Genomic DNA, 12,436 nt, shown 5'->3' on the forward strand with positions numbered 1-12,436 from the left:
TGGAGAACCACTAACTGCTGTTCCTCAGTATGTAGCTGTGCTTCAAGATGGTGTCTAGTGCCATTGACGTGAGACAGGCACTCCCCACGAGTTACCGCCTTTAGGGAATCCCATTCCAACCTCCGCTGCTCCAATATGGACCAGTTGGACTCAAAGTTACCAACAGTCATCATTCGAAGTTCCTCCCGGAGCTGCGTGTCACCAAGTGTTTCTGGGTACAGTCTTCACAGTGGCACCCTGGGTCCGGTCTCACACCCTCCCCAGTCCAAAATCAGGGGTGCATAGTCAGAGAGACATCTGCCCAATATCTGTACATCAACTGTCTCAGGGGCAAAGTCTGAAGACAGCAGGAACCTACATCTATGTCTACAGCTATATATGGCATGAATTGGGACATAGCAGGTATACTCTTTGGACTCTGGGTGAGTAACGCGCCAAGCATCCAGACAACCCAAGCACGCCAAAACACCCCACAGCACACCATGTTGGGCTTCGTACCTTGTCTCAGGGGTAGTGATCTCTGTCCCCGTCCACTACACAACTGAGGTCCCCAGTCCACACTAGAGGGATTCCAACATAGGGGAAGAGCTTCCGCTCCAGTGCAAGATAAAAGTCACCATCATCAGCATTAGATGCATACATTTTCATGAAGCACACCTATTGTTCATTCAAAGTACCATGTAACATCAGGCACCTATCCTCAATATCTTCTTTAAAATGCCGAACACTGAATGGAACATGAGGGGCTACCCAAATTAAAAAACCCTGATCGTAATTAGAATAGGTACCTGAGAACAACTGTCCTCTCCATTTTTGCACCTTCCGTATCTCACGGTCCAACAGATGTGTCTCCTGCGGCATTGCAATCTGTATTTCCTACCTCCAGAGATAGGTCTGGATCCTATATCTCTTATTATGAGAATTAAGCCCCTGCATGTTCCATGTCACTACCTTAAAGCGGGCAGCCATATTCACATTTGTTCAGCCACACCCCCTACCTCCAGCCCACCCACCATCCTCGGCATCCATTACACCCCCCCCTCTGAAAAACCAATATGAACTGATCCCAGACATCACAACCCTCCCATCTGGTAAACACAATCGAACAACAAGTCTTCCCCAAATCATAGCCCCATTGACCCCCTCTACAATAAAAGCTCACAACCCACTACACCATACAATCTCCTACAACCCTCGAAATCCTCAAGCAATTCACCAAGACAGCAATATCGGAGGAGAAGCTGTGACCCGTGATCTCAACTGTGGTCCCTGGCTCAAGGCACAACCCAGCCCCACAGGTACATACCCTCCATGTCACACCTCTTCGTACTCACATATCATACATACCCCAATGTACTACCATAGATTGGTTGAACAGGCTCTCTGCTAACCAAACAATCTAGAGAAAAATAATCTTACAATTCCAACCACAGGAAAAAACTAAACATTAGAAAGGGAGGATGAAAGCGTGGCCCCTCCCATGATTATCAGCACATACCATCCAGTCATTCACAGTTATATACTTGTCCACAAGTCTCAGGAGCCGTAGTTTGCCTTATGCAACCATGCGGCCAGGCAGTCGTCGACTCCTCTCCCACACCATTTGGAAGGGTTCCAGCAGTAGCCCACAAGAGCTAGATCAAGGTACCAGTGCACCGCACAGACATCCAGCACTGTCCAGATAACAAGGTATTAAATCAGTTATCCATTGGCTCCAGGGTCTCTTCCACCGCATTACCAATGCTATCATCCAAACTGGAGGCTGTCACTGCCTCCATCAAGGCCCTTGCCGCTTCCCTCTCCGACCGCTGATGCTCCATGTTCAAGGTGTCATCCTGCCGGACCACCACTCGACAGGAGATTCTAGAAATCACTGCTCTCCATTGTCTCCTCCCCTTTGTCGGTCACGAGCGGTGGGAACTCCCATTTTGCTGTCTGTAGTCACCGGGGACTGGCACCAGGATCCAACCATCTCTGTTGATATCTAGCCAGTCCCACACGTCCTCGGAGGTGGTAAAGAAGTGAGACCAGTCTTCAAGAATCAACTTTAATTTGACTGGGTAGAGGAGCATATATCTTAATTTCTGCTTGACTCCGTCAAACGTATGTGTTAGACTTTCCATCATTAGCATGGTCTCCCCTAACTTTTTGCCTCTACTTCCCAGGTTTCTTCTGTGTGCTGGACTCTATTTTTGCTGTTTTGTTTGCTCTGGACACTTTACCACTGCTGACCAGTGCTAAAGTGTAGGTGTTCCCTGTATGAATTATATGTGTACATTGGCTTATCCATGATTGGCATATTTGATTTACCAGTAAGTCCCTAGTAAAGTGCACTAGAGGTGCCCAGGGCCTGTAAATCAAATGCTGCTAGTGGGCCTGCAGCACTGGTTGTGCCACACACATTAGTAGCCCTGTAAACATGGCTCAGACCTGCCACTGCAGTGTCTGTGTGTGCAGTTTTAAACTGCCAATTCGACTTGGTAAGTGTACCCACTTGCCAGGCCTAGAGCTTCCCTTTTTATACATGTGAGGCACCCCTAAGGTAGGCCGTAGGTAGCCCCATGGGCAGAGTGCAGTGTATGTTAAAGGTGGGACATGTACTTATGTGTTTTTCCTGACAGTGAAATACTGCCAAATTCGGTCTTCACTGTTGCAAGGCCTATCTCTCTCATAGGTTAATGTGGGGGCTGCCTTTAAATATTATTAAAGCGGAGATTCCCTTTGGGAACAGATAGAAATATGGAGTTTAGGGTCTCTGAACTCACAATTTAAAAATACATCTTTTAGTGAAGTTAGTTTTTAGATTGTGTGTTTGAAAATGCTACTTTTAGAAAGTAGGCAGTTTATTGCTTAAACCATTCTATGACTCTGTCGGTTTGTGGTTTCCCTGTCTGGGTCAGTTTGACAGTTGGGCTGTTTGCACCTCTCCTCTAGACAGTGACACAAAGGGAGCTGGGGCTTAGCCTGCATGTCCTGATGGGCCATCTGAGCTGAGGGGAGGAGTGGTCCCTTACACCTAAAAGGGCTGTTCCTGCCCTCACACAATGCAGTCTCCAACTCCCTGGTGTGTGTCTGGGGGCCTGGCCTGGGCAAGGCAGGATCTTGAAAACAAAAGAGACTTCTCTTTGAAGTAGGCCTACTTCAAAGGCAGAAAGGGGTATAAGAAGAGCACCCAAAACCCCTGAAAATCATATTACTTCTGTAACCAAGAGGAACCTCTGCCCGGGAGAAGAGCTGGAGAAGCTGGAGGAGTACTGCCCCTTTGCCTGTCACTGTGCTTTGCTGGGTTGTCCTGCAGTAGCTGCTTCTACCTTAGAGAGAGTACAAAGACTGACTTTTGTGTGACTTCCCACTGGTGAAGAATCTCCAAGGGCTTGCACTGAGCTTGTCTCCTGTTGTTGAAGACTCAGGGACAACAAAGGCTTCTCTCTGCCAGCACCTGGGCTTTCTCCTGAGAGTCCTGCCTGCCAAGTGGTTCCCTAACCTGTCTCTGGGCCCTAGAAAGGTGAAGCTGGTGGAAAAGGACAGAAATCCATGCAAAGACCGCTGTGCGGGGAAACTTCCGACGCACCACCCGCTTCGCTAGTGATAAACGACGTGCCGCCGGCCTCGCAGCTAAAATTGATGCTCCACCTGCATCTTGGCAGCGAGATCGACACAACGCGCCTGGAGAAATGACGCACAACACCTGTAGCAGCTAATGTTAATGACTCAAGCCCCCAGGCAGCGAGGTTTCTTGACACCGTGCGACAGGATTTCAACACAACATCACTGGGCGCAGAAAATCAATGCAAAGCCTGCCCAGACCCGGGATCGATGGATCACTCCCTTGCGGGAGAGAAGAAACAACGCACGCCGACCTGACCAGAGCAGGAACGATGCACGGTCTTGCTTGCAAGTGAGAAATCAACACATTGCTGGCATTTTTCGATGCACACGTGCCCGTACAGCTTTATTTCGACACTGCCCTGGTACTTTTGTGCGCTAACAGCATTCTTGCTGTTTTCTAAGGATTAAGGGGGACCACCGTGCGGAAGACCGCCAGTGGTGGCGGTTTGCCGCTCGGCCTATTATGACCGTTGGCAGCTCTCTGTCCTTTTACGGACGGAGAGCCGCCAACAGCCATACTGGCGGGAGGCGGGGAAGTGGAGGTTGCTCCACCTCCACCGCCACGGCAACAGAACACCGCCCAGCGAATCACATCCTGTGATTCGCCGTGGTGGTGTTCTGTTGGCGGTGTGTTGTCGGTGGAGCTGCCCCCATGGCTCCCGTCCCCTCCCGGAGGATCGTCAGACCAGGTAAGTCGATTGTCCGTGAGGGGAGGGAGGTGGGGGGTGTTGTGTGTTGTGTGGGTGCATGGGGGTGTGCGTGTGTGTATGTAGAGGGGGTGTGTAAGGAATTCCCAGGCACTGATAGTGCTTACCGCCATGGATTTCATGGCGGTTCAAACCGCTGGAAATCCACGGCGGTAAGCCGGGTCCAAATACCGCCGGCCGTATAGTGACGGCCGCCGGGCTGGAGACCCAGGACTAGAGTGAAGGTTCTTGCTTGGGCAGGTGGTAACCTGACTGCCAACAAAAGTCCCTATTTCTAACAGAATGTCTTAACTGTTTAGCTTGCCTCGTGTGATCCTGGAAAATCCTGATCACATGGTTATTAAACTGTGGGTCTCTGATCTATCTGACTGACTATAGTATAGCATGTCTGTCTCTAAAATTGTGTATCTTTGCTATCATAGTATGGGCTTGCCCCAGCAGGTGGTCTCTGCATCAGGGCATGGTGAGCTCTCTCCACCACAAAGAACGGAGACAGGGAGGGCTATAGGAACTGTGTTTTTTAGCCATTGTCCAAGGAAAAGCTCCAGGGTCCGATCCTCTGCATTCTCCGGCAAGCCCACAAAGTACAGATTACAGCGGCAGAAATGTCCCTATGTGTCCTCAGCCTGAAGTTCCGATGTACCGGCCTTGGCCGAGAGGGCGTTCAACTCGGCCATCAGGGAGGCCACTTCAGCTGGGAGATCACACTCAGTGGCCAAGCATGGCTCCACTCCCTTGCCTGGATTGCAGCACTTGAGGACTTGATGGCGGCAACTATCTTGGCTTCCGTTGGGTCCTGCGGGTTATTTAAGATGTTCGTCCGGTATTGCGGTGGGGGATTGACCATTCCACTTGACCCCAGGGCTATGAAACTGTCCATCTTGGTTTGCTGCACTCCTCTTTGTTTCCTATCTTTCTCCTTGTCAATCTTTGCATCGCGCTTGGTTCCCGAATGGCCTCTTCTCGCGGCAGGGAGTCACAGCATACGTCGCTATCAGGTGGGAAGTAGGTCCCAAGTCAATGCTGAGTACAAGGCTCAGTAATGGTGGTTTCAGCTCCCGCTTCTTTACAAGCTCTCTGTGGTATTGGAGATAGCCACCAGGGCTGCCAACTGATCTCCAGTGCCCTGAATATTTCATTTAGGCTGTCACAATCTCTGTCCCAAGGTGTTCGAGACACAGGGCCCAAGACCCCCCATCCCAGTGGGCCCTCAATCTGATCGAATTTTGTGTGCTTCCCGCGGGAGAAAAAAACACTCCTCCAACTCTCCAGGCACTTGCAGCATAGGGCAACCCCTCCACCAACCTCACTGTGTTGCAGTATTTACAGGCACCAACAGCTCCTGGTCCCAATCAGCACTCAGTTTCTATCTTGTCGCTCAGGGGAGGGGCTTCTCAGCACAGGCTTATCTATGTCGGAGAACGGCTCAGTGGCTGTTAGACCTGACACACTGAGGTAATGTTTCCACCATTTTTTTTGTTTTTTCCTGTAGGTTTTGCTGATTTTCTCTTAGTGGCCTTAGAGCTCTGGGCATTTTCCAACTTTAAGTACAATGTGAAAGTGCGTACATCTTTCCTACTTGTGTTAGGAAGTGGTGCTTATCTGTATTTGTGCATTGGCACCAATGGTGTTCTTAAACATGTGTCCAGCCTGCCAACGCCGGCTTGTGTGAGCACAAGTGCACATATGCCCAGGGTGTGAAGAATACCTATGTGTTTGCACTTCCTTTGAGAGTTGCTCTGCCCATAGGTTAACATGGGGGAAGTTTACAATTACTCCTAGGTGCGATAGTGGATTGCAGCGGAGCAACCTCATGTTTCCTATCTTTGGATTTGCCCTGACAAACCACCTTCCTATGGTAAATATGGTTTTGTCAATAATAACTTAGAAATGCCACTTCTAGAAAGTGGCTATTTCTATGCTGTAAAACTCTTTTTGTGCCTTTTAAATTCTGCTCTAATCCACACTGGAGGCCAGGGGAGCACATCTGTGCATTCCCCAGTGGCAGCTGTAAACCTTGGGCATACAACTGGAACAACAGATCTCTGCCATTTGAGGGCCTGGCTGGATAGATTGGCCTCTCTAAGCCAGATCACATCCCCACTAAAGATTTAGATCTGCATTCCAGGGCCCCATGGCAGACAGGGCGGAAATTTAGGGGAGACATCTGTGGTTCATACTGGAACTCTCTGAACATCCCCCAACTTCAAAGGCACACTACAGTATAACTACTGGTGCCACACTGCAGCAACCTAAGGATACACTTGTGAGGACGCAGAACTGGAGATACTGGACTGTGTGCTGCACACTTCCAGAGAAATGTGTTGTGCGCGAGGAGTAGTTACTGCCGGTGGAAGGGACTGCATACCATTCCTGAGTAGTGGCTGGCCCGGGCTGACTGCCTGCTGCTGTGTGGCACCCCGAAGTGTGCTCTCCAAGGGCTTGTTGGCTTGTCCCCTGTACTCTGGTGGAGATCTTAGGGACATCAAAGACCTCCCATGAGGGACCTACAACTTCTACCAGTGACACCTGGAGAGCGGTGCCCTCTTAGTGCCCATATTGTCTGCTTGATTCTACCTGCTAGCGGCCGTGTGAGTGTGGACCAAGTATTGTGCCTGGAGACAGGATTGCCTGGTGGGGAGCCCTAAAGGAGCTGCCCTTATTCCAGGAGGGTGGCACTGCCATGTGGGGCCACGGCACTCATAAGTGTCTTATCGGTAGTAAGCGGATCCACTGGTTGCGGGGCCCCGCATGGCCCGCTTCTTGATCCTGCGGCATTTCTCTTGTACAACATTCCGACTGCATGCTCATTTTGTGTGGTGTCCGATTCACAGGTTGTGACCCTTGGAGGTGGAGCATACCCGTAGCAATGTTGCATTCTGCCTCGTGTGGTACAGCTGAACTTGCGCCTGTGTTTGTGTGATCAAAGTTGGCTGGTGCGGCTCAGGTCATAGAGCACCAGAATTTTGCCTCGTTTCCAGGAAGGTGCGGCATTGGTAATTCTTTGTTTGTGAGATCGAAATTGCCTGGTACGACTCAAGTCATCACGCACTAGATGTTGTGCCTCATTTCCAGGGAGGTACGGAATTGGTAGCTCTTCATTTGTTTGACCGGAACTGTGTGGTGTGACTAAAGTCATCGCTTACCAGACGTTGTGCCTCATTTCCAAGGAGGTGCTGAACCTGCTGATCTGCGATTGATTGGAGTTGTCTGGTGTGACTCCTCATCGTGCACCAGATATTGTGCCTCATTTCCAGGGATGTGCAGGGGAACAAATTGGTGTTCTGAAGTGCCTGTAGTGCCTGGTGCAACTTCGTTCAACATGTGTCCTACAATGCGCTCCCTACTTCCTAGAGGCTTCCCTGCTTCATCTCTCACTCCTCTATTGCTCCTTTTGCCGCCCTCAGTGTGGTGGACCAACTGCCATCACCTCACCTGGCCCTGACAACTCCTTGTTACCAGGTTGTATTGACAGAACAGGTTTGGGTGGTGTGAGTAAGTGAGTGGTCTTCAGAACGCTTCTGAGAGCAATCCGAATTAGGTCCCAAGATGTGGTGAACCCCCCCTCCTGTGCCTCGTAAAAATAGGCGAGTCCCTGGCGGCACGATGGGGGTGATCTTTGAACTTACAGAGTGGTGGCCAACCTCCATTTGTCGACTGCTGCCCAAAGCCGCCTGTTCTCTGTTCTCCCACCTTTTTGCCCGGGACTCTGAATAAATGACTCTGACCAGGACCGGCCTAGTGTCTGTGGAGGGCAAAGGTTTCCTTCAACTTCAGTCTGTGGGGGGCGGGGTAGTCGAGGTTGGCTGAAGGGTGGAAGAGGGTTTGAGCCAGGGGTCTGCGAGTAAAATATCTAGTGACCTACCAGATATCAGTGCACCGCATTAGGGTGCTCTGTGTGCGAGTGTGTGCCATACGAACCTGCCTGTTAGCCATATCACTGGGTATCGATGTTGAGTGAGTGTGTGTTACTGCCTGTGATTAACAGCAATGCACGGTGGCCCACAAGTCTATTTAAAAGTGCTATAATTACCTATGTATATACTTCACTATTATCGTTGTGAACCGCGGTGCACCCTATACCTTTGTGGGATTGAACTAGAATAATTGTTAGGGTGGGTCTTGTGCTGATACCATTTCGCAGCGCATGAGGGTGCTGGGAGTAATGTATGATCCTTCTGAAAGTGTACATATTCTTGATGTCATTTTAACTCTGTTGGGCCTAGTACTGCTAGTGATATTTCAAAATGTGATTTATGCCCAGAGATACATGATGTTCATGCTGTATTAACTAATGTATGTTGAAGACAAACTTTATTTACATACACCTCATGTGAAGTCTCTTTTGTGACGCTCAGTGCATTTGTTGTGTGAAAGTTTTGTTCCAATGCTTTACGCATTTCCCCTGCGATAAGCATGACTCCTCAGTGCTTAGCTACCCAAGGGTGTGCGCTGGCTATACAGTGAGTGTAATCACCTACCCCAGCCAGGAGTGGTAGGTTCTGCCTGGCTAGGGCCTTGCCTCAGCCAACCAGAGCTTGCGGCCTCCAACAGTGGCCCACTGTGCAGCTCCAGCACTTCTCAAGGCTCAGGATGTGCTGAATATGGAATAGTCCCCAAACCCCTCTGGACCACTTTCCTCCTCCAGTATCACAGCCGCCCGGCTCAATAGAAGAGCACTGCTCCCGCAGTAAGTTCACCCTGGGGAGCAGGGGGGGCATAGTCATGGGGGGTGGTCTGGCTATCAACTCTCAGAGCAGTATGTTGGGGAACCCCCGCACTCACCATCAGCCAAAGTTTATGCCTTGCTGACAGTAGTTTCCTGAGTACTTCTGGGATATTGGATTCAGGCCAAGGTGTAACATGGAGCAGCTTATGGGGTCACCATCGGGCCCATCTCAAGAGGCGGACATATAGCAAGCCCTGGACTGCAGCAACTGATGGCCATCCACTAGTGTACGTGGTCAGTGAGGGCTCACCAGTGCTTCTAGACACTGAGGTCATCTCCCTGTAGGTCACTCTTGTAGGTGCCACTCCCGAGCACCCCCTCTGTGCGGCACTCAGATTGTCATCACCATGTACCTGGTGCAAGCCAGCCACAACTCCTGACCTGTAGATCATGTAGGCACACTCGTCCGAGGTGCCGCACTGCTGCTACTCACCTCCTTGGACTGTGCCTCTAGGTATTCATACCCCAATCTATTCACCGCCACAGGATCTGGGTATAATCTTTGGCTGCAAGGCTCCTGTGAACACTAACTCAGTCAGGGCCCAAAAGCGGCTCCTCCTGCTCGATGTCGACTCACTGGTAGGCCTAGGCTAAAAACTCCGCTCCGCTGGCAGGGTTTGCAGTATTTGGCAACTCTGCATTCTGCAGAGAATGCTGAGTTATTGATAGACTCTGCACTTGGCAACATAGCAGAGTTTTTTTCTGTTTTCCCCACATTGATGCGTGCTTTCTGTCATTTTGTGTGCGCAAGATGTGAGACAAAAGACTTCCGCTCTCTTGCAAACACAAACAAGATTTCTTTTAGCCACTCGCGAGAGTTAGCTATGCGCCAGCGACGTCCGGTGAATCTTTTTTGACGTAGACGAGCATGAGTGAGCATGATCAACTTCTCCTGCAACCTGTTGAAGCTGAAGCAACTAAAATCTACAACTTTGAGAGAAAATTTTTCTCTAATTGACTGTTCGCTATGATATTGTTGTGCAAAGAGTACTTTTTTATTATTTTTTTTTTTCCAAAAACAGGAAGTGCCCCAGAGACTCCAACTTCCTGTTCCTGTCCAGCAGGCTCCTTCCACTGCTTTGTCCATCTCCTGGTCACTTTTCACTTGGATTTAGAGCTGGAAGGATCACTTTTTTGTCTCCCAGATATATCATTTCTCGCGCTGCAGGCTCGTGCAGTGTCTTCTGATCGGGCCGTGGTGGGGTCAGCGGTCGATTTTACAGGTCGCGGGGCTTGCCGTGGCTTTTTTCCTCAGCCGCAGCATGAACTGTTGCCTGCAGCAAGGTCGGAGGCACGGGGTTGGGCGTTGGGCCACGCCGTGTTCAATGCACGACATGAGCAGTCGCTGCGGAGTGTCCGCCCTCCCCAGCCCTTCACTTACCTGGTGCCCTGATCTAGGGCTCTTCCTTTTTTCCTTTTCTTCTTCCCTTGTGGGGCCATATTCTCTCCTTCCCAGAGTTCAGTTCTCATTTTTCCCTGCATGCATCATTTTTCTTTTCTATGATGGTTTCTTCTCTGCTTTTTTTCTAGAGCACTTTTCCTAATCTAAGATGGCGTTCTTACTTCTTCCTGCATGTCACTTCCTGCTGAGTGGTATATAAGGGGCCAGATTCTTGTTCTCTTTGCGTTGCAACACTTCCCTTGGTGTGATCACGCTCCGGCTGGTTATTACTCTGATTCCAGTCCTGTTCCTGTTTTTTCCAGCTAGATCCTGTCGTTCTTTTCCTGGCCCAGAAGTCCTACATTTCTGGCGTGACCCTTTTTTCTGTTCCAGGGAGTTCCTGTCAAAGAGGTTTTTTTCCTTTGGGGTTTTTCCTCTGGGACTACTTCTGGAGGGCACGGACTTTTGTGGCGTATCTTTGTCAGCAGCACCGTGGCTACCGGAAGGGCTGGCTTCCATTTTGTGTAGGCAGCCAGTGTGCTTTGGCCTGCATGTGTTCTTCTTTGTTGTGGGGGCCATGCCTCCTTGCTGGTTGTTGTTTGACCATGTAGCTGGCGGCCATTTTGTGTAGGTAGCCAGTGTGCTTTAGGGCTGCATGTGTTCTTCTTTGTTATGGTGGCCATGCCTCCTTGCTGGTTGTTGTTTGACCATGTGGCTGGCAGCCATTTTGTACAGGCAGCCAGTGTGCTTTAGGCCTGCATGTGTTCTTCTTTGTTGTAGTGGCCATACCTCCTTGATGGTGGTTGTTTGACCATGTGGCTGGTGGCCACTTTATGTGTTATTTAAGACCTAGTAAGCCAATGCTTATTACTAAATGTATGATCAGTTTTTTATATTTTATAATGTACTTTTATTGCATTTTTCACCTCTACCTCTCCTTGCCTCCCAAATCCCTGTGATGTTTCATGCTAGTCCCCTTCCCCTAGTACATCAGCAATTCTAATTTTTGTAATCCTTTTCTTATAATGTTTTTTGTTTTTTTTTATTTTATAATATCAATCTAATAATAATATTTAAATACTTTTGTAACTTTGTTTCTTGCTTTTCAATTATTTTTTTCCCTCCTATTTTCCCCATGTCTGCCATAGGCATACAGCTGCACTACTTTACATAGCATTACATTATTAAAGGATTATTAATATTCCATTTGTCACCATGAATGCCACATGCCAACTTGATGCAGACAGATAAAGCAGTTACATTCTGTATGTTGTAGTTTTGCTCTTTCTTATCCTTCATGACTGCACCTGATAAAGTTAATGTTGGTGTGTTGTTCTTACAAATGAATACACTGTTTATTTAAGTAACCATTCTATGATATTGTTTGTTTCTACTACTAATGCAACTGCAATAACAATGCCACGTTTCACTGATCCTTCTTGCATGTTTGCTTTTAAGTGCACGAGGAGAAAGAGACATCACCCACAGTACTGCCAGACAGAAGGCCTGTGCTCGACGTGATGCGTGACCACACTCATGGCCACAAGGATATCTCTTCATCTTGTGAAGCTAAGTGCTACGGCCAACTGACAGCTTCAAGATGGCCTCAAAGAAAGCTGCTAGCAAGAAAACGTCCACCACTGATAAGAAGGAGCTTCTCACCACTGGTATGTCGCCCAAAATCTTTTTTGGGCAAAGATGTGTGCCTGCCGCACCAGCCTCTGGGGAGCAAGCTGGGAGCACCACTGCTGCACCAGCTTCTGGAGAGCAAGCTGGGAGCACCACTTCCGCATCAGTTGCCCCATTCCAAAGTAGGCCCAAGCCCATGTCTGGCACAGAGGCAGCCTCTCTAATCACAGTAACGCCGATGAGCAATGAATTGGACTTATCTCTTTCTCAAAGTAGTACCCGATCATTACCAGAAACTCAGGGCAGTGAACACCAACTGCTGCAGCCAGCAATAGAAGTTCCTCCCAATGTAGAAGCACATCAGGATGTTGAGCTTCATGC

General features: G+C 49.3%; 1 protein-coding gene across 2 annotated transcripts in view; it reads left to right on the forward strand.

Annotated features, from left to right (window-relative positions):
• Positions 1-12,436, forward strand: part of LOC138300602 (heparan-alpha-glucosaminide N-acetyltransferase-like) — a 1,159,463-nt gene that overhangs the window by 847,097 nt on the left and 299,930 nt on the right. The window lies entirely within an intron of this gene.

The sequence above is a fragment of the Pleurodeles waltl genome, chromosome 6 (assembly GCF_031143425.1).
Source record: "Pleurodeles waltl isolate 20211129_DDA chromosome 6, aPleWal1.hap1.20221129, whole genome shotgun sequence".
NCBI classification, from domain to species: Eukaryota; Metazoa; Chordata; class Amphibia; order Caudata; family Salamandridae; genus Pleurodeles; species Pleurodeles waltl.